Genomic DNA, 27,309 nt, shown 5'->3' on the forward strand with positions numbered 1-27,309 from the left:
GTATCTCTATTGTGTGCTAACTCACATTTCTTCAGATATACACCCAGGAGTGCTATAGCAGGATCATATAGTAGTTCTGTTTTTAGTTTCTTGAGGAACCTCCACACTTATTTCCACAGTGGCTGCATTAATTTACATTCACACCAACAGTGTGTGGGTTCCTTTTTTCTTGTATCCTTGTCAGTATTTATCATGAACTTATAAGAAAATGTCAATATCATTCTCCATAGGCATAGGAAATAATTCTAAAATTCATATAGAACCACAAAAAAATCCTGAATAACCAAAGCAAACTTTACCAAAAAGAATGAAGCTGGAGGTATCACCTTTCCAGATTTTAAAATGTATAATGAAGTAATCAAACCAATACGAGCCTGACATAAAAAAACAAAGACACACCAATGACAAAGAATAGAGAGCAAAGAAATAAATGATCATATCTAAGGTCAATCAATTTTTAACAAAGATGCCAAGAGCATACAATAAGGAAATATTAGTCTCTTCAATAAATAGTATTGAGAAAAATAGTTATCTACATACAGAAGAATGAAAATGGACCCTTATCTCACTACTTATACAAGAATCAACACAAAATAGGTAAAAGAGTTAAACATAAGACCCACAACTATAAAACTACTATAAGAAAATATAGAGGAAAAAATTTCAGAAATTGATTCAGAAACAATAAGAAGCAAATGGGATTGCAACAAAGAAAAAAGCTGTGCACAGCAAAAGAATCAGTGGAGTGAATATTGGGACAAAATATTTGCAAATCAGGAATTAGATAAGGAACTAATATCCAAAATATTCAAGGAACTCAAACTATTCAATAATAAGAAAACAAATATTATTGCTATAAATGGGCAAAGGATTTGCATAATATTTCTTAAAGGACAAATGGCCAATAGAAATATGAAAAAATGCTCAACATTTGTAAGCAGAGAAATGCAGATTAAAACCATAATGAGATATCACCTCAGAGATATGAAATTAACTATAGAAAAAAATGAACTATCCACACCATCAATATTAATAATAGTAATAAAATATATTAAAATAACATGTAAAGCCACTATGAAGTGCATCAAAATAGAATGGATTAGTAGATTGATGGGGAAATTATGGAAGGGTAGATAGTGCAGATGGAGTAAAGTATTCATGGTAAAACTGAGGCAGTGGATATGTCAATGTTCACTCTAAAATTCTCTCAAACTATGCTGTAATGTTTTCAAATTTTCAAATACGTCAAAAATAATCTATGGGAAATTAAATAGCTTTACACTTAAAAACACTGCATGAGATTTCTTCAAAATTATTTTCCAGATATTTATTATCTATAATTTAAGCAAAAATCAAGAATGGTTTCAAGAGATCTTTCATAATACTGAAAATAAATCAATACCAAAATTTTTATGCAAACAAAAGGAGATATTTATTTTAAATCTCAAGGTAATTCAGGAAATATATAATATAAATTCACTAAATTTAAACTATATATTTACTAAATTACTTTGAAACTTCATACATATATATGTACTAGAATCTGTAGAGAATGAAGACAAGTCAGAAAATAAGGAAACAGATCCAGGCATGGTAGCACACACATGTAACCCTAGCACTCAAGAGGCTGAGAGGTAGGCAGATACTGAGTTTCTCAAAAACAGAAAGAGAGTGATTGAAAATACTTAAACAGATCTGAAATGAGGTCTAAAATGAAGTCTGGCCATTGGAGTTTGAAAAGTCTGGGATGAGGCTTTAGCACCTGCATTATTTTTAATGCAAGAGGAGATCCCATGAACAGCTGGTTCTGGAAACTATCACCTTACCCCTTAAGATGCAGACAGCAAATTATTTCTTAGTCATGAGATCAGAGGACCTATAAATTTCTCTTTAAATTATCAGTCCTTGCTCTTTTCTCCTCCCATTTTGCTCATCTCTGTTGTGTTGGTTGAAAGGATGTTATTTTCTCCAAGTTTCCAATAAAGCATCATTTCACACTTGAAGAACATACATTTGTAAGATCTAATTGTGGTCTTTCTTTTTGGGACTTAAGTAGAGAAAAGGTAGTTGGTCTAACAGTTTGCAAAGGGGACTGACAGGGAAAGAGATAGAGAAGGATGCACCAAGTCGCAAAACCCTGGTGAAATATAAATCCTTTATATTTTAAAAGATATAAGTATTTTATCATTTTGAAGAACTTTTCAAAGATTTTCAATAGAGTACCATTAGCTAGTCAAGTTTCATAGGGGAAAGGATGTCCATAAATTCCAGTTACTTATGACAAGTGTCCCATAACAGGTATTAGTAATGTTTCTTTTCACTCTAAAAAGTACCCCAAACTTTAGATAATAAAATATATGGTCATTGGAAGGTTACAGAAGAGTGTTTTGAGGATCAGATTATACATATAGACTTGCCAATTTTCTTAACATCACTGAGCCTTTGTACTTTCATTTGTAAATTGAGAATGATCTTGAAGGTCATTGTCAGAATTAAGTGATCAAGGTGAAGTGTCTGGTTGTGTAGGGCTCAGTAAGCAGGAGTGGTTGATAACCTAGTTAGTAGCGCAGGTTTAAAAGTTGGCCTGCCTGGTTTTAAATCAAGTTGTCACCACTTCTTAGCAGTGTGACCTGGAGCAATTTTTTTGTCCTCTCTATTCTTCAGTTTCTTTGTAAAAATGGATATAAAGAAGGACCCTGCCTAACAGACAATCTTGTAAGGATAAAATGAAGTAGAATGTACATAGTTCTTTGAACAATATCTGGTATAAAGTAGTACGTGTAATATGTTATTATTAATCTTAGAAATTTAGAGTTTTAATCTCATCTTGTGGATTAAATGATACCTCATTTAATATGCAGATGCCACAATTTTGAACTCTTGTCCACTTTAAAACTTCTCCTTTCTCTGATCTCGGTGTGCTTTATGCTTGAGAACCTGTGGTAGAGGAAGTGGGCATGTTAGTCCAGGGTCTGTAGCAGATAAATTCTGAAATACACAATGGAAATTTAGTTTTCCTTATAGAAAGTGGAATCAGCCTTGGTGGAATAGAGAAAATGTGGTGTTGGGGGAAGGGAGAGTTCTGCTCCACTCAGTTATTCAAGGATCCCAGACATGGAAGGTGCAGCTATCTTCAATAACATGAATTTCAAAGTGGCCCTGATCTTAGTTTGGGCTTCTCTAGAAAATTAATTCATGACTTAAATGAAAATACATTTTATTTGGGAGGTGATACCAGACAATCATTAGGGACTAATGAAATGTGATGGGGAAAATAAATAAGACAGTAAAAGTTGTTTAAGCTAGAGGTGTGGCTCAAGTGGTAGAGAGCTTGCCAAGGAAGCACAAGGCCCTGAGTTCAAACTCCAGTACCATAAAAAAAAAAAGATGATTATTGTATCAGGCATGGTGGCTCACACTTGTAATCCTATCTACTTGGGTGTTGGAGATCAGGAGGATTGAGGTTACAGGCAAGCTGGGGCAAAAAGTTAGCAAGACCCCAATCTCAACTAATAAAAAGTTGAGTATAATGGCCCATGTCTCTCATTCTAGCAATGCAGGAAGCATAAATAGGAGGAATGCAGTCCAGGCTGACTCAGGAATAAAAATAAGACCCTATTCAAAAAATAGAAAAAGCGGAAAGGGCTACTGGGCATGGCTCAAGTGGTAGAGAGCCTGCCTGGCAATCGCAAGGCCATGAGTTCAAACTCTAGTACCACAAAAAAAAAAGTTGCTCAAGTTATTACAAGGGCAACTAGAGTTGGATTCTGTGAGGAAACAGTTCAGAGTGTGTGCTTCAGTGTTTTCCTACTCAAGGCAAAGGAAGCTAGAGTGCCTATCACGAAATCCAATGACTCATTGACTAAAAGTTGCTTCCAATTTTCAGGAAACACCAATTTGTTGGTGTTTCTACCGTACCATGTATAAGGGCAAAGAAGGCTCCCATGCCCAGAAAAGAGATTCAAATGCTGGAAGTATGAACCTGGGTAATGTGCATCAGAGTGTCTGCACACCTTAGGTATCAACATCCAGCTTATAGAAGGGGCAGGAGAGAATAAGGAAGATTTTTGTGGATGTTAACGTGGGCCAGGATAGCAAGCAACAAACATCATTTTCATCCATATTCCACTTGGCATACCAGTCACACGCCCCTATCTAGGTGCTTGGAAATTGTCATCTATGGTAGACAGTCGCTTTTCTGTGTGATCTATTTACAGAAGACGAGCAAGGTGGATTCCTAGTTGTCTCTTCCACACCTGGATGCTTCTTCTGCATTTGTTTATCTTGCCTTTCTACTTTGCATTTCCCCTTCACTTAGTTCCTTCAGTGTTGGAAATGAAGGAAGGAGAGGTGATAAGGGGCAAAAAAAAAAAAAAAAAAAATCCTGACATGATTAGTTTAATTGAAATCTTTACTATGTGGCCAGTGCCAAACACTGACTTGTCTGCGTAGTTTAATTTTGTGGGTTTCTCATAGCTCCCATGGCTGGTGATCTGTTACTTACAGTTACTTGATGTGAGCTACAACCCCTTCGGAAGGTGTCATAACTCCCCTGGAACTCTCTCTGCTGAGGTTGCCTTGCACAAATCAGCAGTATCTTGAGCAGAGCAGAAGGCCCTCAGACAAACCATCCATCCCCTCCCATTTGATCAATTTCAGCTTCACCAGCATGTGCACTTGGGGACCAACCTTAACTGCCACCCTACTCCTGGCTCTTAGGAGCACCTGGTTAGCCACTAGTCTAGTTTTTTCAGGCACTTAGGTATCCCTCAGACTCTAGGGGCCACATGCCACTCCCTTCAAATGTCTCTTTTTTTAGTGAGTAGGGCAAGATTTTGCCATTTTCACATTGATGTTGTTTTGGAGCTCCATTTTTATTTGTTTGAAGCTATTGTGAATGGTATTGTTTTCCTGATTTCTCTCTCAGATTATTCATCGCGTATGTGTAGAAATGCTACTGATTTTTGTGTATAGATTTTTGTATCATGCTACTTTCCTGAATGTGTTTATGAGATCTAAGAGTTTTTTGGTTGAGTTTTTAGGTTCTTTCCCATATAAGATCAAATCATCTGCAAACAGGAACAATTTGAGTTTTTCCTTCCTTATTTGAATCCCTTGGGGTTTTTTTTTTTTCTTTCTTTCTTTCTTCTGCCTTATTGTTGGCTCAAAGTAAGAGAAGCCCAACTCTTTCCTCCCTAATCAGGGGAAAGTTTGGTGGAAACTCTCAGCATTCTCACCAGAGTCTTCCTACCCCCTGCCATTTTTGCTGGATAAAATGACAAGACTCTGTGAAAAAGACAGCTTTGACTTTCTGCCTTTCTTTCTGTCTGGTGTATGGCTCACATTGTGAGAGGTGCTTCAGATATTTTGCAATAAGAACAAAAGGCCTAAAGGCACAAGCTGAAACTGATGAAACAGAAGAATAGAAGAGACCTGCTTCCTTTAAGGGATCATCAAGCAGCTGAGGCCAGTGTAGGAACCGTCAGCCATTGGAATTCTTGTCCTAGAAGAAAAGTAGTCCCCTATTCTTTTAAGTTATTGAAATAAAAGAAATGCAAGGAATAAGCCCATGCTTAGAAGACAGAGCACTCTGTTAACAGAAAACATAGTAGAGAAAAAGGACTGCACTATGCTTTTGTTTTGATGTATTTATTTTATTTTATTGCCAGAAGGATTTTTTTTTTGTGGGACTAGGATTTGAACTCAGGGTTTCATGCTTACAAAGCTGGCGCTCTACTGCTTGAGCCACGCCTCCAGTGCATTTTGCTCAGGTTATTTGAGATGGAGTCTCACCACTGGCACCTGGCTAGAAGGAAGATTTTTTTCAACTGAAAAATTATGGCAAAAACATTTTTGGAGTAAATTGAAAACTAGAATTAGAGACAAGATGCCAAAGTAACACTCTGTTGCCTTAGATAAAATGAAGTTTAAAAGTCTGGGGGAATTATAGCACAAAATGCACAGGAACAGACAGAAGAAACACAGAACCAGTCCCCATGAGAACTTACCCAGAAGTTGATCCACTACAGGACCTTTGCAGCTGGTTTGCACTGTCTGCTTAGTTTAAACTTATATCTGGGAGCTAAGCTGAGGGAGCATCTTTTCCGGGAAGCCTGACTTGGCTCGCACACTGACACAGAGGCCACTGCTGCAGGTTCCTTGCGCACTCTGATGGCATAGCCCTCAAAACACTGATCACTAGACCATCCCTGTAAATCAGCTAGGAAAATACTTGCCTTTTCCCCCATTGCATCCCCTATGCATGACAGAGTACTAAGTAAGTCCTAATGATACTTACTGAGCAGTATTTCTCAAATCAATGACTCAACTATGTTGCAACCTCCTTGATCCTTTCACCTAAAAGAGTATTCCTGCTCTGAGTCCAAAACTAAATAGACAGTTTTGTCTGAGTCAGTGTTGTCATTATGTTAAAAGGTTCTTTAAGTCCAAAATTGCAACAGTGAAATCTAGAAAATTCCATTTCCACACAATACACCAACAATATACCTTAACAATTTCCCCTGAACCAAGCACTTATAGTATGTCAGAATTTGTGCAAAGGATAAGATCTTAAATTCTCCTAACAGCACTGAAAGGTTGTGAAACAGCTTCTGGGAGGTAAATTGTCTTGCTGAGGACTACACAGATGGCAGGTGTGAGCAGTGACCCTGAACCCCACATCTGCTCCATCTTCATACCTGGCACCTGTGTTGGTTTCTTAAGGTGGCAATAACTAAGGACCACAAGTGGGTGTCTTATAAAAACACAAAAATTTTCTCTCAAGTTAGAAGTCCAAAGTCAAGGGGTCAACAGGACCATATTCCCTCTGAGACTCTAGGAAGAATTCTTCCCTGCTTCTTCTTCCCTTCTATAGTGGCCACCAATGTTCAGCATTCCCTGGCTTGCAAATGCACCACTCCAGTCTCTGCCTCTCATCCCATGGCTTTTTCCTGAGCATCTGTCTTCACATCATCTTCCTCATAGGGATACTAGTCATCACATTAGGGCCTAATAGCCTCATCTTAACTAACTACATCAAAATGGTTCTTTACCCCAATAAGGTCACATTTGAGAGTACTAGGGGGTAGGACTTCAATTTATTTTTCTGGTAAACACAGGCCAATCCATAATATACTTACCCACTATTGTGTTCTGAGAAATGTGAGAGTAGTTTAAGTATGATTTTCTTAACCTTGAGAGCACAGAGAACAAATTATTCTGAAAAGGCACAACAGAAAAAAAAATGTAGAAGGAAGCCTAAAAAGCAAATTGCATTATTTCTACTCTCCATCACCAAGTTTCAGTCAATAAAATATGTTCCCTAAACTATTATTACCATGTTTATAGAGAATCTGTTGCCATGGTGAAATTTAACAGAAGGAAAGCCTTACCCTTAAAAATGATAATTTTTTTTCCATGAAGGATTCAACTTTAGGATACAGAAAAATAGTTTAATTTGATCAGTATTAGGAGTGAAATCAGATGGGCGAGTCAGGTTTATAGAACTGATTGTCTAAGTTTGACCAAAGGGTGATGCAGCTCTTGTAAACAGTGGCAGAGAAAGCCAACTCCCCCCTGTAACTTGAGTTTCCTCTTCCATATATGCTTGCATTGGGCTAGGGAGTGTACTATGACTTCTTACCAGTGAAATATGAATTGAGGTGATGTGTATCACCTATAGGCTTCATGTTCTTGTTTCTTACCCATTGGTTGGAAGTGAGGGCATCGAGGTTCTGGAGGCAGAAGATGGAAGGAGTCTAAGGTTCAGAATCACAGTGTAGAGAAAAATGTATATTGACCAAGACACTGACTAGACCATGCTAGGCAGGAGAATAACTGACTGGTTAGAGTTCATGTGCTATAGTTGAAGTTAGCTTTTGAAATCACACTTGGAAAGATATGGAAATGCTAACTCCTCTAGAATCTAAGAAGTAAAGGATGGAAAACTAAAATCTTAGAGAAATTGTATTCTCAATTTAATAAGTGATTCAGTCACAAGGCAAAAATCAGTGTAAAGCTTTTACTGTCCCACCCAAGCCTGTCTTTTGCAGCACCTCCAAAGCAACTACCATTAAGTCAAGAGAGATATAAGAAAAGGAAAATGATAAAGCAGACCTAAGAACCTACCTGTGAGAAAGAATCCAGGATATGATTACTGGTACACAGGACTGATTAGAGAAAATAGACCAGAAAGCAACTGTATTTCTCAGGAGCCTCAATTGCTAAGACACTATTAAAACAATCCATTAATTATTCAGGTCTTAAAACCTGGGGGACCCAAATTTTCTACCAGCAAAACCTAAGCAAACAGCGACAGACCCCTTGAGGAGCACATTTTCTAAGGCCTACTTCAGATGAGCCATGGAAACAAGAGAAAAGGATCAGAGATGTTCATTTGATGGAGCCAGGCTCCACAAAGAACAAAAGAAAGAGAGTTTTTCTCCAAGAGCATGTTTAGGTTCTGATCCAGGATCTGCCCTGCCCTTTGGGCTTGCTCCTACATTCTTTCAATATGTCTCACTTGTTAAAATCACATGCAGCTTTTTCTTGCTTATCTTGAACTTTCCCTCTCAGATATTAAAATCAGTCCTAAAATCAGATTTTATTGCAAGAATCCCGCCTTCCTTGTAAGGGAGAACAGCACTTAGTAACCAGCATTTGGTAGCTCATTCCATTGCAAAACACAAATTCACTGCAACTCATTTCTGTCTGCAATCTTTTTTGTTTTCAGACTGAAGACATGAAATCAATGTACTATGTTCAAAATTTCTTGATTATTTTCTCCTTTCAATGTGGCTTTGCAATAAATTTGAAACAGGAATCAGATTTATGTTTCTGTTTATATTCTACTCTGAAGTTCTTTTTTCACAACCTGGTTGATGTGATTTGATATCATTTTTGAGTATGTTGCAAAAGTTAAAACTACATAATAAGGTACACTCAGAGAAAGGGCACTCTCTCCCCCACTCCAGATCTTCTGCCTTTTTCCACCTACTCACATAGGTAACCGATCTCTTTAGCTTCTGACCTGTCATTACTCTATTTCTTTATACAAATGAATGTTGAATAAACTATAATGCATCTACACAATTGAGTACACATGGATATAAAAATTGAAGAATAGCTCTATGAACTGATATCCAGTGATTTCTATAGCATATTGTAAAGAGAAAAATTCAAAGTTCAGAAGAATATTTCTTAATTAGATAATAAAATATAGCATGTCAACCAAACAACAGAATATACTATTTTAACATTTGCTTGATGGAAATAAAAATACACATGGAAATAAAATTACAATGGAAATAGAAGAAGGACAAACCAGCAACCAGTGAGTCTGAATAAGTTTCATAATGATAATCTTTGACTTAAGATCTCTTTTTTCAATTTTTATGGAAGCGGGAGGGCTTGCTTTGTTGCCCAAACTGGATTCAAGGTCATAGGTCCTAAGTGATCCTCCCAACTCAGTCTCCTAAGAAGCTGGGAATATAGGCATGAGTTACCATGACCAAGATTATTTTTTTCTGTTTTTAAGATAGCCACTTTACCTGTTGCTAAACATTAGCTCTTTAGGTTTCTTCCAGGATTTCAGTTTTAGTTTTTTTGGTGTGGCAGCCATAGGAGTGCCCTGCTCAGATCTTCCTTTAAGAGCAACTTTCTCAGGGAAGTAGCTGACTTGACAGTCTTCGGAAGCCACACCTCCGGTCCATAACACTGTTCCCACTGTGAACATACTTTCCCTGGGATGCTCTCAGTCACGGACTGAGAACAGCTAGGGTACTAAAGATTTGTCATGCCCAGTGCGGGCTGCTCCGATGGCCAACAGGGGCCATGGACTCCCCATTGTTTTGACTGAGGCTCAGACCTGTGCTGCTGTTGTACTGCTGCTCTTCCTATTCAAATCTCTTACCCTCTACTCCCTTGCCATGTGGCAGACCTGCCTCACTGTCTCAATGCTCCCCTCACATCCTTGCTCACTTCCCCCAAAGCATTCACAGGCATTTCCTCAATAGTCTCTTGCACATCTGATGCCTTTCTGGCATCTGTTTCTCCAGAAACTGATAGTGTAAGAAAGAACATGCTGTGTCCCTTGCAAAATAACTTGTATTATACTAATTAACACATAGATAGATTTTAACATTATTTCTGATTTCTTCTCTGGTATCAATGCTTACCAGGAGTATGTTTGTTTATTGCCAAGTACTAGAGATTTTTTGGACACCATCTAATATTATATCTGCATTTATTGAATATGATCAGAAATCATGGTCTATAATATGTAGGTTGAAACTTTTCATTAGTATTTTCCTTGTGGTCAAGTGACTAACCAATTTTTATCAAATTTACATGAACACTGGATCAAATACATTGCCACATGTTGAGTTTTTTGATTTGTCAATATACTTTATATATATTAATACTCATCTGGGGCTGTTAGAGTTCATTCTGTAAGAAACACTGAAGTGTGCTGTTATAATAGCATTTTTGCCATGTATTCCTTACATTTGTAATATTTTTATGTATATAGTTAGCTATTAGATTGTTTTGTGGCCTACAATTTGAATAGAGCATCTTCACAGTATATACACATATGTACTCTACCTTGAATTATATCAATATTTCCATCCTTATCTCATTCCCTTACATATTTGAAAATGAGGTACCAAATATTACTCCATGATTCTTCCTCAATACTCCTATCACAACTTTACCAGAAAAACTTCACTTTCCTTTGTTCTCCTGAGTTTGCTGACATTGTTTAATTATAATTCTAGACTCTTATTAGATATTTTTTCTTTTGAGATTTCTCTTCAAAATTTAAAGTCCATTCTTTGTATCAACATTACACACCCCAAGACAGTCTATTATTACTTACTTGGATTTAATTGAGTTTCATTATTTATCACCAGACCTCCCCTAATCAATGGTGGAACCCCTGAATAAAAGGGGTTCACATACATATTCTTATGTATGTGAAAGTTGTAAATCAAAGTTAACGAACTACTAATTTTGCTGTTTTGTTCCAGTGTTGAAAATATACCTATGAACTTTCAGAATCAAAAAATGTAGATAAAGCAAAGGTTTCTAAGTGACCAAGAAGACAGCAAAATATAAAACACAGCTGAACACAATTAGTACTGCACATGTCTGAATGTTCTGTTGGTGATCCAGTAATATTTAGGTGAGTATAAAATAAAAATATGCATAAATCTCACATTATTATGTACTTATCCCATTAAAAGTTATTTTCTTGCCTTCTTTTAAGCAAAATTACTACTTATATTCTAATAAAATTATCTGAGACTAAAAGCAAGATGTAATTTAATCACAAATATAAAAATTAAATATAGTTTCATTTAATAAGTGAAAATAATCTAAAAATTGTTTTTCATGTCAACCAGTCTTCATATATTTAAAATTATCTATTAAAATTTAAAATAAAATACAAGGTATAATTAATAAATGCCAAATTTTCTAATCAAATTTATTTTTAAAAGCTGAACTTTATATTATTTTAAACATTTAATAATCATTAATAAATCTTTTTACAAAAATAAGACTATTCTCAATTTGAGTATTCAGTGTCCATCCAGTGCCATTGATTTTGAAATAGACTGTGCTCTACACAATAGGCGTTATGCTCTATACATTGTACACATATGCATATTTGCATTGTTAACACTGCAAAATATTCCTCAGTCCCCATGTGCAACCGTTGCAAGTAGGATGCTATATTTTGAGAACCTCCAGAGCTGGGAGGAAATAGATACAGTAAGATTATCAAGAGAAATAGAACTACTACTGGAAAATGATTCTTTGACCAGGAAGGGCTAGTACATTCATGTGTTCTGAAAAGAAGGATTGGATAATGTAGTTGAATTTTCTCTCTCTGACCTACACATGTGTGTTACTAGTGCCCTCCATGCACCAGGGAGAACTGGAGAAGCATTCCCTAGATGGTGCTCATCTCAAGAATGCTGTTTACAGTGAGTGTTTTTCCTGCACTTCTGAGAACTGGCTCAAGACATAAAGGGACAACCAGCTGTGGGATCTCCAAATGTTCTTCAATAATTTTTTTTCTGGTCTATCTGTGATCTGAGGAGCTCTGGAAAGTTTGAGACCTAGACCTTCTCACTGAAGAGTAAGGTGTTTCCTCTCTACTTCATCCTCCTGTGGAATGAAGAAGGTGCATTTTTCAAATTTTCAGTTGGAGTGTGTAGATGGTAGATTTCTTGAATCCTGGCATAGTCACAGGACAGAGAATATACACGACTGGAAATAGGATCCTTGAGCTTAGCTCTTTCTGATATAGATTATTTCCTTCTGTCTTCTGACTAGCAGCTTTGAAATAGTGTATATTTCAGAGTCATCCCCCATAGCTGTGTGTTCCACAGGGGAATATTTGTAGGTTACATGCAAATACTGTGCCATTTTACATAAGAGACTAGAGCATTCATAGTTTGGTATCCACAGGGGTCCTAGAACCACCTACACCACAGGTGCAATGTATAATTGTGTGTGGCATGTGTGTGTGTGTGCTGCTATGTACCAGGCACTGTTGTGAGCATTGAGGGTCAATTAAGTACTAATTAATTTAGTCTTCATAAGCATTATGGGCTGACATAACTTACTATTTTACATATAAGTAAACTGAAATACTGTTAAGTAAATTTTTCAAGGATTTTTACAGGGAGTAAATGAAAGAATGAGAAATCAATAATAGTCTAGGTAAGCCAGGTGCTGGTGGTTCACACCTGTAATCCTAACTACTTGGGAGGCTGAAATGGGAAAATCATAATTCGATGTCAGCCTGGGCAGATAGTTCTCAAGACCCCATCTCCAAAATAAAAGAGCAAAATGAACCAGAGATGTGGCAAAAGTGGTAGAGTGCCTGCTTTGCAACTGTGAAATCCTGAGTTTAAACCCCAGCCCCACTTTAAAAAAAAATGTAGACTATGTGTCTCAAGTCATTATTCTTAACCTCTATGATATGTTAACACACTGGAGTGTTTAATTCATTTTCTGTGGGGGGATGGGTATCTTGTTTTATCTTTCTGGAACAAGACTTTTTCTTTTCATTCTTTTTATTTTATTTTATTTATTAGCATATTATAATTGCACTGAGAGTACACTGTGACATTTACAAAAGTGCTTACAATATATCTTAGTTAGATTCACTCCCTCCATCTTTCTCCTTTATCCTCCCTCCCCTGCTTGTTCTTAGAATAGTTTCAACAGGACTCATGATGACATAAATACACTCCCACCATAAATGCCCTCCTTCACCCTTTCTTTATTTTAAGATGATTTGCCCAGGTATGCTCTTTTATTTTGCTTTTCTTCTCATCAAGCTTACCTGGAATATAGTATCTCATTTTAAACCATAATCTCAGTTTAATCTAGAAAAATTGTCACCTATTATCTATAAAATTATTGCCTCTTACTCATCTTTTACATGTGTAAACTGTTTTGTGAAAGCCTTCTATTCTAATCCTGAATCTTTGGACCATCCATATAATTTTTTTAATCTTTTCCATCTCAACATTTTTTATTCTGTCCTTTAAGTGATTTCTTTTCCATGCATTTATGATCACAAATGTAAATATCAACTGAGCCCATCCTTTTCTTCAATTTATCTGTTGACTTTTTGTTTGCCTGAAATAATATTTTTTAGTTCCAGAAAATCTTTGGGGTAGACTCAGCTTTGACTCCTCAGGAGTCCCCAGTAGTGCTGTTTCTCTGGGTGCTTACCTCTTTGATTTGGCCTTTCTCTCTATTATGGGGCCATATAGCTGCAGAACTTGTTATTGCCGCATTTAGGTTCAAATCTGATGTCTCTAGTACCCTAAGTAGCCATGGTCCACCATGTGGAAGGCAATGCATTTTCTACTTCTAGGAGAAGAGGCAAGAGCTGGGAGAAAGTTCCCCTGACCTGTCTTCTCACATAGTAAAGGCCAAGTTCAACTGCTGAACTTCCCTTCCACCTCTTGGGAATCACTTACCTTGAGCAAGTGTCAGTTTTGTCCATTGAATGGACAGAAATTCATAAGGACTCTCTGGTTCCAATTCTTGATCTGGAGCTTCTGAACAGATATTTAGCACCGCCAGCTGCATCCTCAGGAATACTTCACACCAGTTTCCTGAGGGGAGTTACCTAGATCCCAAGACTGGCGATTCTTTCCTACAGACACACAGGATGAGGAATACACAGGAAGCGGGATTCATTTAGGTTGTTCACCATGTTACCAGAATTTGTGCTTATATTCAAACCAACTTTAAAAATAAGTAGCAATAATCAAATTTACATATTTTCTCCTAATATCATCAAATTTCCATTCATCTACTATTCAAACATCTCATGAATTTCTACTGCCTTTTAATATCTTTAAAAAATTAACCAACTTTATATGCTGGTCATGAAAACTTTGATATATATACCCAAGCATATATAATTTAGCTGAGGACAATTTAAGAGACAAAGTTAAAGACAAGAAAGAATACAAGTAGAAAATAGTACTCTTAGGGGATATCTTGCTTCATTTATTCCATAGCCATGGCCCTTTGAGGTATGTCTCCCTCTGTGTGTAAAAGCGGTTAAATTTCCTAGTCACTGATAAATCAAGCCAGGACTTAAAATTCACATAGAAAGCCAGTGGCTCAAACCTGTAATCCTAGCTATTCAGGAGATAGAGATCAGGAGGATCACGGTTTGAAGTCAACCCAGGCATAATAGTTTGTGAGACCCTATCTCCAAAAAAAAAAAAAAAAACCCTTCACAGAAAAGGGCTTGAAGAGTGGCTCAAGGTGTAGGCTCTGCGTTCAAGCCCCAGTACCACAAAAAAAAAAAAAATCATTTAAAAAAAAAGACTGCCAATATCAATCCCCCAAATTGGACAACTTTAGACTTCTACTAGGGTTCTTGAACAATTTCTCTAGAAAACAGATTGGGGTTGAGCATGAGGAACACAGTAGAGAAGATAGAGAGGAACACAGAAAGGTGGGTGGCAGGAGTCAGCTGTGATCAGGAAAGAAATGTTATCTAGGAAAACAGAAAATTATCAGATGAGCATTTCCAACCAGAGGCCAAGAGGGCCCCTGGAAGACAGATAAGAAAAACCTGTCAATGGACATTGTGTTTATGTATTTCCCACCTTAATTGAAGAAAAATGTAGGCAATCAGAATTACATAAATACAAGTAAATAGAAAGGAATAAAGACTGTACACTGTCCTATGCAGCCACTAGCTGTTACTCCTTGGAAAGTCAGCATAACCTCTCTGGGCCTCTATGTATTCATCTGCCAAAGAGACCAACAAAATGACTTGTCTCATAAGGTGACTGTGATAAGGAAGTGAAAACATGGATATAAGATGTTTACCATGTCACTTTGCAAATGAGGAGCAGTCCATGGTGTCAGTTATTTCTTTTGTCTTCTATTATTGTCAAGTATTCAGAATGTAGTTCTTGTGTGTCAACTAAATATGGCTTAACAGAAACTTGAGCTAGAGACACAGGAGATATTTTCTCGATAATAAAGAAGTACATATGGCTACAGTCACATGGACAGAAGGTCTCCTCACACTCCTGGAAGTGATCTATGTAAGTGTTGATATGTCAGGCCATAACCAATTCCCCTTAGAAATCATTTAGTGAACCTACTCTAAGCCAGAGATGAATGAAAAATCAAAGATCTGTATCAGTTCATAATTTAGCATAGAAAAATTTCAAGGGAAATATAGGTAAATGGCTATTTTGACTGCAGGAAATCTCAATATAGCACATATAGAATTGCCTAACAATGATACTTCTTGGTATATTCTCTAAGAGGAACCATTTACAAAATGTACACCATGAAAACCTATGAGATCATTTGCTCCTTGCTTCCTATCAGAAATGCTTTTTCTGACTACCCACTCTCAGCCTGGTTATTGCTTCTAGGAAGTACTTAACATCATCTGATGCACAAGGGCACTTGTTTAAAAAGTGACTGACAAACTCCCTCACCAAATTTGTTAAGGTTTGGATATGAAGTGTTGCCCAAAAGGCACTGTTGAGAGATGACTGGATAATGGGAGAGCAACCTTTGCCAGTGGCTTAGTCCACGGATGAGTTCTTAGCTGAATGGGCTATTAGGAGGCGGAGCCCAGTGGGAGGAAGTAGGTCACTGGGACATGACAGTGAAGGTTATACTTGTCCCTGGATTCTGTCCTCCCCCTCCCACTCTCTCCACCCTCTGCTTGCCACCATCATGAGGTGAGCAGCCTCCTCCATCACATGCTCCACCTCCATGATGTTCTGCTTCACTACACACTCACTGTGATGGCGCCAGCTGAAATCTCTGAAAGCAAGAGCCAACACGAATCTTTCATCCTTTAGGTTGATTTTCTCAGGCATTTTGTCACAGTTGAAAAGTAACACAAGATTGTAAACTGTTCCCTCTCTGTGCCTAGAAGAGTACCCAAGATATGATAGATAATGAATAAAGATTTGCTGAGTCAATGACTGACTGACTGACTGGCAATGAATAAATGCATGGATGAATGACTATCATACACTAGGTAAGAGCTCCATGATATCTTCACCAAGTTTTAGAATACAGTATTTGACTTACAGCATTTCTTTCTTAGACTGATTAAACAGCAGGATCATTCACCAGTAGAATCTACTAACAGGAATGAATTAACAGAACCTATCTTCTACATATAAAGAAATTCTTATTTTTACCCTGTTGAGGTGGGTAAGACCTGACAATGGGCAAAATACACATCAAACTATCAAAAAAAAGAGTTCACATTAAGAAATGATTTTTAAGTCTGAGTGTAATGGTGTATGCCTATAATCTCAGTACTCAGGAGGCAGGAGGTGTATAAATTCCAATCCAGTCTGGGGCTACATAACAAGACCCTGTCTCAAAAAAACAAAAAAAAAAACCACAAAGGAAAAAATATTTTTAAAAGGGAGGCAAAAACATATCCTATTTCCCCATATTTAAAAGTATTTATTAATTCATTCTGAATCCTTCCTCCTCCTCCTCCTTCTTCTTCTGTTTTTTGAGATCTCAGACTATTGGACATTACTTGGTTGAAGCATCTTAAATTTTGCCTTTATAAGAGGTGAAAATAAAGTTGCCCTATTTTACTGTAAGTACATGTAGCAAAACCTTTTACTATGTAACAAAAATTACATATTAAAATAGTACATTATTCCAAAACTTTAAGTGAAAGCTCTATTCTTCTTTTAATGTAATAAAATGTCTCTGACATCACAACAACAGTAAATGTCAAATTCCTATAAAGCCAGATTAGTCACACCATCCCTCAGAAGAGGATCTGTAGGTTATTTTCACCACTGTCTCAGAAATCACTCAGATGGAAACAATAAGAAATATAGGAGTTCTCAGAGAATCATATTTTGATGGCCTTTTAAACCACAATGGTCGAGGTTGACTGTTTCATGGAAAATGCAGACGTAAATTCTGTAGTAATGCAAGTACTGTTAAACACAGTAAATGATACAAGGGTTCTCACAAAATACATAGCCTTTATTAAGTGAGCTTTTTTGAAGGATCTTCCTTCCATTTCTTGATGTATTTGTGGGTCAATGACACACAAACTCAGTTAATTTAGTCAGGACATTTATCCAATAATTTCCAAGGCAGTGAAAGAAGATGAAAGATATGGAGTTCAAAGGCAGGGACTTGAATCCCTCTTCTGCCATGTACTTGCTATGCCATTTTAGACTTGTAGTTAGACCTTAATGTGCTGCTTTTTTCTCATCTGTACAATGGGAGTGGTAAGAAAAGCACTCACCTCTACTGGATTGTTGAGAACATTGAGTTAATATACCTGACACATAACACTAGAAATCTTCGATTTCCCAAGAGGAATTAAAAAGATTCTAAGATACAAAATCCTGGATTCTCAGAATTACCTGTATCTCCTTCCTAAAATTTCATGGGGATACATTCTAGCTTAAGTTAACTGGCTCTGGTGAGTTTCCATTTATATTTAATTCTTAAATTGTTCTACATTGCTCTATGGAATGCAGGAGTGACCTTCCTATTAATCATATGACTGGTAAAAGTTCTGAGTCTGGCCCTTGATGGTATAGGTTATGCTTAGAACAAGGATGTGTTGTCCTTATTGAAAGAAAATATCTTGTGCAGTTTAAGATTAAATATCTAACAGAATCACTGTTTTATTTTTTCCCCTCTCAGCCAAGAGAAAGACAGTTTGAGGCTTTCCTCCCTAGAAAAGAAAGTACATTTTTTTTATTTCTTTAGTGCTGTCAGATGTCATGTTCAATACACTTTTCTATGACACCCAATTAACATGCAGTGTTTTAAGATTAATGGTTTCACCCACAGGAGACAGCATTCAATGCTTGAGGTCCAACTCTTTCCAAGGGGATGTCTTACAGACATCCTTGCAAGAAAATGTTCACAGTAACTAAAGAGAGACTCAAACTTTGTTCTTGTGAATGTTAGTGGCCTTTAATTTCATTTAACAAGCTTCCTCTAAATAGCTTTATTATTTAGAATTCTGTCTTCTTTTCACACCTGCAGAAACAGTGCTCTTACCTGAGCAGAGTCCCTCTTCCAAGCAATAGTTAATGAGTATGCCTTGCAGTTTTTAGGCTACAGAAAGAATTTTATTTGGGTAAATTGAACCAGAAATACATTTTCTAAAGCTAAGGCTCCATAAAAGAGACTACAAAACAGACGTAGGCACATCACAGCTACTCACCTCGACTTCTACCTTGCCATCACTTTGGAGTCTTTTTGTCCTTCCCCTCCCCTGATGTGCTGTTGCTTTGAAGTAGGTCATGGAGAGACAGGAGGCTGATGTATTTACGAGGACACTGATAAACAGTACAATTTCTGGGAGTGGCACATGAGATGTTCGTCCATCGCTTACTCAAGCCATTTCTGCCTCTTCTCTGCTAATAGAATCCCAATTTGTTCAAATAGGGAACTTCGCCAGCGATAAACCATTATTGAGCTAAACTAGGCACCTAACTTCACCCCTCTTGAATGTGATTGGTCTGATGATGGGCAGGTAACCTAGTTTAGTCAATGAGACATGGAGAAGCCTAGAGAGGTTATGTTTTCCTAACAAAAATGACAAAACTGCAAAGAAAGGAAGGATTTGACTTTGACTCCCTTTTTTTTTAATGTATAGAATACAGCTCTGTTTCTTAAATGCAATGGGTATTTCATGACATGATAGTTTGGGCAAATAGCTAAGGATAACAAAAACAGAAATACAATAAAGAAGCTAGGCATGGTGACCACACCTGTAATCCAAGCCACTGAGGAGAAAGAGATTAGGAGGATCACAATTTGAGGGCATCCCAGGAAAAAAATTAGACAGACTCCTATCTCAACAAATAAGCCAGCCATGGTTGTGTGTGCCTGTGATTCCAGCTATGTGGTGGGAGGATTTTGGTTCAAGGCCTTTCCCCTGAGAAAAAAAAGTGAGACTTTACTTGCAAAATCAATCAATCAATCAATAAATAAAATAAAGATTTGGTTCCTTGATAAAATCATTGAGTAGTTGAACCTACTCTAGCAAAATAACCCTCCATTCTGTTAAATCACTGACATTAGGTCTGGGTTTGTAGCACAGTGGTAGAGGCCTTGTCTACCATGTGCAAAGCCTTGGGTTTGATCTCCAACCCAGGAAGAAAAAAAAGGAAGCTTGCTGCTTCTTGTAACTGAATGCCTTGATGTAGGTAGATTCTCTTGAGGTTGTCGTGAGACTCTATTGTGAACATAATAAGCAATAATGATGTCTCTATTTTGGTTCCCTCAAAAGTAGAACCTGAGATAAGGATTAGGGTACACATAGTTCACTGGAAAGATAAAACAAACATTGGGAAGGCTTGGGGAAGTGTGATAGAACAGAAAGATGGGCAGCCAATAAAGGGTACATTGTCAAGCACTACAAACCAGTGAAAAATATATGCCTTGGGGGTAAAGGAAATGGGTATTTATATACAAACTCCTGTTATCCACTAGGTAAGGGCTACTCCCAGGGAACACTACTTTCCTGGTAGTGTTCATATATATATATATATATGAAAAGTTGGGCTTTTGCAGTCAGAAATTGTTCCCAGGAAAGGCAGGAGAAAGAGTATGAAGGTGGGAGAGAGAAATAAAGAATGAGGCTAATAGGGAAGATGGAGGATGTAGAAAAACACACTTTGCTTAGTTTACCCTTTTTGGTCTAGAACCTCCTCTCTACAATGCCTAGTTTAGCTCAAGTTCTTATGAGCGCATGACTTCGATGGGGCAGTGACGTGACACTTAGATGAGGCTATTTATAGAGGTCAAAAGATAGTTGGGAAGAATTACAGAATTAAATCAAACCAAAAAACATATTACATTTTTTTCAAAACCACAATTTTATTTTCCTCTGAATAAATCCATATCCTTACATTGGACATCTTATCACCATGAAATTTAGTAGTAAATAAATGAAATTTGAAACAATAAAGGTTTTAACAAAATTTATACATGTGCTAGCCTTAAAGTTATTCCTGAGTTCTCTTGTTTGCTTATCTAAAAGTCCTGTAATTTTTACATCTATACCAACTATATGTGCTTCAAAGGAAATAGCCTGCTATTTAGAGCTTCCCAGCCATTATCATGCAATCCAACTGCCACTCAGCACACTGTCACTCATACAGAAAAAAAATGCCATCTTATCTGTGTAATTTGTCACTTGAATGGCTCTCTGAAACTCTTTTGCTTCACAGCTAGACTGGAAGTTAATCCATCCAACAAGCCAGGCATCATGTCCTAAAAAGGTCAGTTTGATACACCCAAGAGACCACAAGCATGTATGCAGCAAGTCACCATCAGCCATCATCACGTTTGCACATGATAGAAGAAATAGCTCCAGACTGGGTGGTAAATCTACGAGCTGCCAGATTCTCCTATCTGCACTGAAAGCAACCAGGGAACATCTCTGGAATCCAAGTTCTATTTGTGCACTTGGTGTGAATTTTCAGTTGGCCTCTGTTCCTCAGCTACAGTCTGAAGTCTAAGAAACACTTGCTTCAGCAGTACAGCTGGCTCCTCAAGTAAGTACACTCTTGAGCTTTGTGATGCTGACCCATGACATCTGTTTATCTTTCCAGGATAGACCAACTGGATTCTTTATCCTAGGGCAAGAAGCAAGCAAAAGATGGAGAGAAAGTGGGGCCCCCCAGGAAAGAAGTCTCCTTTTTCATGTTCCTTGGAGAGAAGCATATTTCCTTGGAAGATTGTCTCTAAGGCTGAAGTGTCAGGTGTCCTCCACTTATTTGGTGTCTTATAAATAAATACTCCTCTTCTTACATACATTTGAATTTATAATATTTTGAAGTTTTTCTAAAGGGAATTGTATAAGTATATATACACACAAACTTAGTTTCACCTCTCCAACTGGGAAGTCCTAGCAACTCCAAATGGCCTTTATCACTATCTCATTCTTAAATTAGAATTTCTACACTACTGAATGTGTAGAAATTCGAAGCTATAGAGAACTGCTGATTTGAGAAATTATCTGATGTACTTTATCAGCACTGGTGGATGATGTGGATCATTGACAAGCTAACAAATCTTCAGATTTCACTAAAAAGTATTCTTTATATTATCTGTTTTACTTTACCTATATAGATGGAGGTTTTGAAAGTGTTACTTGTGAAAGAAACATGTTTTTTAGATTATCTTATCTTATCTTATGTCATTAAACACAGGAGTATTCAAATTTATACAGATCAGTGGTATGATTTTTATAAGTATTTTTAAGTTCTTATTTTCTAACCACTACAAATGGGATGGACAAAAATTAAAATTGTCACAAAGTAGACACAGCCTATTAAGAAGCATATAGAAAAATCACAAAATTCCAATCCGTGTTTTTCACAGATTGATTGTTAAAAATATTCTGATGCAGAAATGATTAGTGAAAAGAGATAATATGCTGGCATTTGGACATATTTTATATTGAGCAAGACTGTTTAACATTCTTCACATGGCTTGTTCAGGCTGCATTTTAATTAAATGCCATGCAGAAGTCTCAGCTTTTGAACCATATGATATTCCAGGACAATAGGAAATTTCCAGGGGAAAATTGAGTTGCTAAAAAGTCATCTCTGAAACTGTCCTCTGTTCTTTACTATTTCAATGTAGTGACCTTGCCACTCAAAAATTATCCATTAAAATCTGTCTTTCTCTGATAAGTGATAACTATATTTGATAGCATAATAATAACTAATATTTGCATCTTGCTGTGTTATTTGAAATGATTTTCACATACTTCATCTCACCTGGGCATAACATCAACCCAATCATTTTATTACCCTTGATTTCACATAAGATCATTAAGACTCAAAGTGGTTACTCTTCCTAAATTTCAAGTCAGAAGGCCATTCAAGTATGATGTATTTGATATATTGTAAGAACATTTGTAAATGCTACAATATACCCCCCACCCAGCACAACAATAAAAAAAAAATAAAAATAAAAGGCTAGAATCTTTAGCCTCAGTTTCAAAACTTTCTATTAAACACCAAGCTGCCATTTAGTTGAATAATGAATGTTCTTTTAGCAAAAATCAAAAAGTTTTAAGACTCGCTGTCATAAATACTGTTGACAGTTCTTTTAGAAAATTTTAGTTACCTTCCTTCATTACGTCAAATAGCAATGCTCAAAAAAATAACTTCTATTTCCAATGTTAATAGAGAAACACTAAAGAAAAAGAGTGAGGAAGCGTAAAAACAAAATAAGGACTATATAACTATAAAAGCATGTTCTTACTGGGGAGGGGAGAATGGAGAGTTATTATTTGGGGGGTACACAAGTTTTCAGTTTGTTAAGATACAAAGAATTTTAGAACTGGATGTTGGTAATAATTGCCAATATGAGGGATTTCATGCCAGTAAACCATGCACTTAAAATGGTTCAGTTGATTAATTTTGTTGTGTGTATGTTGTAGAAATGGGGTTTGAACTCAGAACCTTTGAACTTGCTAGGCAATATTTTTTAAAAGATGACCATGTGTTCATACTTTGAAAATTTTGAACACTAAGGAAACTAGGAACAGCTGAAAAGTCCTATTTTGTAAATATAGTTGTTTCTACATAGCTTATAGAATTGAAATGAGAGTTCATTTTTTTAAAAACACTTGATAATATAGGAAAATATTCATGATGTAATATTAAAGTGGAGGGAGAAATGCAAGATACAAAACAATATTGAGTGATCTCACAGGTTTTTTCTTAAAAATTTGCAGAAGCACTCAAAAGAGATTGGAAAAAGGAGGACCAACATATATGGCTACTTCTGAATCAAGGGTCAGCTCACTTTTTTGCAAAGGGCCAAATAGTGAATATTTTAGGATTTGGATTTGTAGAAGTTCTCTGAAATTGATTCTTCTGTGTGTGTGTGTGTGTGTGTGTGTGTATGCTTGTGTATCTGTGTCTGTGTGCGTGGTGGTGGTGTAATTTACAACTTTTAAAAAATTTAAAAACCATTCTTAGCTGCAGGCTAAAAACAAATCATGGCAAATTTGCCATCCATGAACCCCTCAAATGATGGAATTATGGGCAATTTTAATTTTTTTTCTATGCTTTTCTACATTTTCAAAATATTGAAATATTTCAAAATAATGAGCATGTAGTACATTCCTATAATTGAAAAATCAAACAGCATTATGTTAAAGTCTTAGAGAGCTCTCACATCCTATATGTAATAGTTTGTTTCCTTTATCATGAGCAGGACATAAAGTTAATAGGCTACCCAAAATCTGAGAGCCTCTTTCTGAAAAGAAAGAAGGAGCAGAAAATAACAAATACTGCCAGAATGCATAGTACAAAGTCTTTTTGGAGGTGTTGTTAGTGCCTCCTGGAATTCTACTAGGAAAAAGAGAAAAAAATAGGTGAGCAGATACCACCACCTATGGAATGTTAGGATATAGCCAAGGGCCTACAGGTTCTGCTGGGGCTAGACCTTCTCTCCAAAGCAATAGTGCGGCTGTCTGCCTCTCTGCGAAGAAAGCTGGTCAGGTCAGGAACCCTGGCTACTTGACAGTCACGTGTTCTTTCACTGGCAGATGGCAGAAGCAATGGGCATAGCACCTGGTTTTAGCTTACTATTTCCTTGCATAATATAATTATTACTATTAAATAAACAATAATTTAATATGTGCTCAAAGAAACAAACCAGAAAAACCAAACAAATGAACAAGACTCTGACTAGTTTCTGTCTGATTGTGTTATAAAGCTTTCCTTCATTGTGATTAGAATATGGTTACTTTAAAGAAAGAAGTCACTAGAATTTGCAATTCTTTTGTAGGTCAAAGTTCATATTCCTTCTGTTCTCACAGGAGGAATAGGTAACTCAAACTTAGTTTGTTTTTCTCTTCCTGAATCTTTCCATAAACCTCTGCTTCTTCTCATAAACTTTCTTGCTTTCCTTCATTTTCTATTCTCAATCTTCATTTCCTACCTTTTCAAGTTATCCCAAGTGATCAGAAATTCTTATGTCCTGGAACTGAAATACCTGTGTTTGCCCATCAAGTTTTCCTAAAGTTTTTCTTGAATTCTGGAGTCCATGACAGGAAAATTTGGCAGGAATGGAATATTGTCCTTGAGACCCTTCAGGAACAGGGAAGAGAGATCCCCATGTTTTCCTGGAGATACTTCAAAGTGGTACTAGAACCTTCTTGTGTTTCCTCCACAACAGCACAAGGTTTAGTGATAGCCACAAGCAAGTCAGGAATTTTCTGACACAGGAGATGATGGTGAATGGGACTCAGAGATAACAAGACTTTTTGTAATACTAGTCAAACTAATGCAGGAGATGCATATCTAGAGATGAGTCATGGCTTATTAGTTACTGAATTCTTTTTTTTTTATTGTTTTATTATTCATATGTGCATACAAGGCTTGGGTCATTTCTCCCCCCTGCCCCTACCCTCTCCCTTACCACCCAAAGAGTTCTTATTCTTTGAGGGAAATGGGGAGAGTTGCCTGAATTAGCTTCTGAGTACAACACCCTCTTACATGTATAGGATCTGCACTAATTAAAAATGAGTTATGGAAATGATCCTGTGATCAGAAGCTCTGAAGAGGATTGTATGAGAAATAAATAAGTAGCTATCAACCAAAGAAATGTTCCAATTTGTCTTCTGCTTTTACAGTCCCATGCCTTTCCATTAAAATGAACTTGTGATATTTTTCTAAGAGCTCTCTTTCCTGGCCGTCTGCTGGGAGACATTCCCTTTGTCACAGCACTATAAAAAGAGAGGGAGATGGTATTCAGGGCTAACTCAACAAATGAAGTAGTTGTGTGCTCCAGCAGGCACGGGGGCAGGAAGCTCCAAAGTACATGGAGAACAGTTTAAGTGTAGTCAGATGGGCTATGCTCAGGGTTTATGGGCTCATTCACAATTTGGAAATCATTATCTCAAAAACATCTCTGTTGTCATCTCATTAAACAGCAGCCTTATTCTCTGTATTTCTGAATTGTTTTCCTTTGCCTTAAAGCTTTGAAAAGGCAGATATCCCTACAGAATACACAGTGCTACCTTGCCCTTCTTCTCAATTAATCTTCATTGAATTGGCCTAAGGGACTGTGTTCTCTGGCACTGCTCCAGGGACTCCCTGAACTGACGCCATCTACCTGTCATTGTTTCCTTGGTGGTTTGATTATTTCCCTCTGGTTTTCCCTGGCGGCAGCAGCTGTAATAATTGGAGCCACCTGTTTGGTGGCATGTCCTCTATTCCCTGAGAGGAGCTGAAACTCCCCGTGCTGCTCTGTGGTCAACTCACCGCTGCCTACATTTGAATTAGACTGCATAAAAGGAGCACAGTGTCAGCCTGAATCCAAATTGGTTCTGTTGTGGGTTTGCAGATTCTGCGGCTGGAGCAAGTGCATACACATTGTCCTGCATGGCAAGTGTGCTTTGATTTAAACAAATTGAAGTGTGCACAGGCATAAGTTAGGAAAAAATTAAATAACCCAAGTTGGTGATTCCTACAAACAAAATCATCGATATTGCAAAAAACTTTGAAGTCACTCAATTCAACTTTTTATCTCATGTATGAATTTTTCTTTCATCTTTAATATTATCTTAAGAGCCTCTGAGTGGGCTCTGGTGACAAGGAATATATTTTCTCAAGAAGTAGTCTATGCTATTTTCAGAGAGATAATGAAATTTCTCCTGTATATTAGACTAAATCTATCCTTTATTCAGCTAATTTGCTTAAATACTGACACTTGCAACCACATAGAAAAAGAAAATTCCTCTCCCAAACTTTATTTAGAGATAGCTAAAATACTCCACATATATTCTTTTCTCCAGGAAAAAGATCCCCAGTGTTTTCAACCTTTCCTTATAATTTCACGAATACAGATCTTTTATCCTTCATCATATTGCTTTTACCTCTTCTCTTAAAAACATCATTTCCCTCAAAGTGTGGGTCCCAGAATCAAACCAGTGACCTGAATGCTGAGTGTAGAAGGGAGCTTACCACTTCTCTCTGCTGCAGTGACTGCTCCAGGAGACCCTTCTTCTCCTCCTGGGGCCAACAGGCAACATACAGGGCTCTCCTTTGCTGACTATGGCTGAGCCTATGGTTCGGGCTCAGAATCAGTACCATGATATGTCTGCCCCAGAGACAGAGAAAGACATCGTCTTTAGTGGAGTGGTTACACAAAGAACAGGGATACAGGGAAGGGTGGAAAACAGGGTCACTAATTTATTTAATCCAGTGACTAGAGTATTACTAGTTCTTCAAGACACAGACCTCCCACTCATAGATTCAGTTGGAGAACCTCTGTTAGTTCATTAAGGCTCCTTGACTAAGTACCACAAGCTGGGTGGCATAAATAGCAGAAATATATTCTCTCACAGTGGGGAAGCCAGATGTATAAAATCAAAGTGTTGGTGGAGTTGGTTCCCTCTAAGGGCTATTTGTTCCATGTCTCACTCTTAGCTTCTGGGGTTTTCTGGCCATCTTGGTTTTTCTTGGCATGCAGATTCATCACTCCAATATCCAACTTTATCTTTAGAAATCATTTCCTCTGTGTGTGAGTGTGTGTGTGTCCAAATTATCACTTTTTATAAGGACAGCAGTTCATATTGGATTAGGGATTCACCCTACTCCAATAGGATCTTAACATAATTATGTTATCTATGACCCTATTTCCAAGTAAGGTCACATTGTTAATACTGGGGGTTAGGGATTCATGGTGGCTCATTTTATGTGTTAACTAGGCTAAGCCATGCCCAGATAGCTGGACATGTTCATGAAGGTG

Source organism: Castor canadensis, chromosome 8 (genome assembly GCF_047511655.1).
Source record: "Castor canadensis chromosome 8, mCasCan1.hap1v2, whole genome shotgun sequence".
NCBI lineage: Eukaryota > Metazoa > Chordata > Mammalia > Rodentia > Castoridae > Castor > Castor canadensis.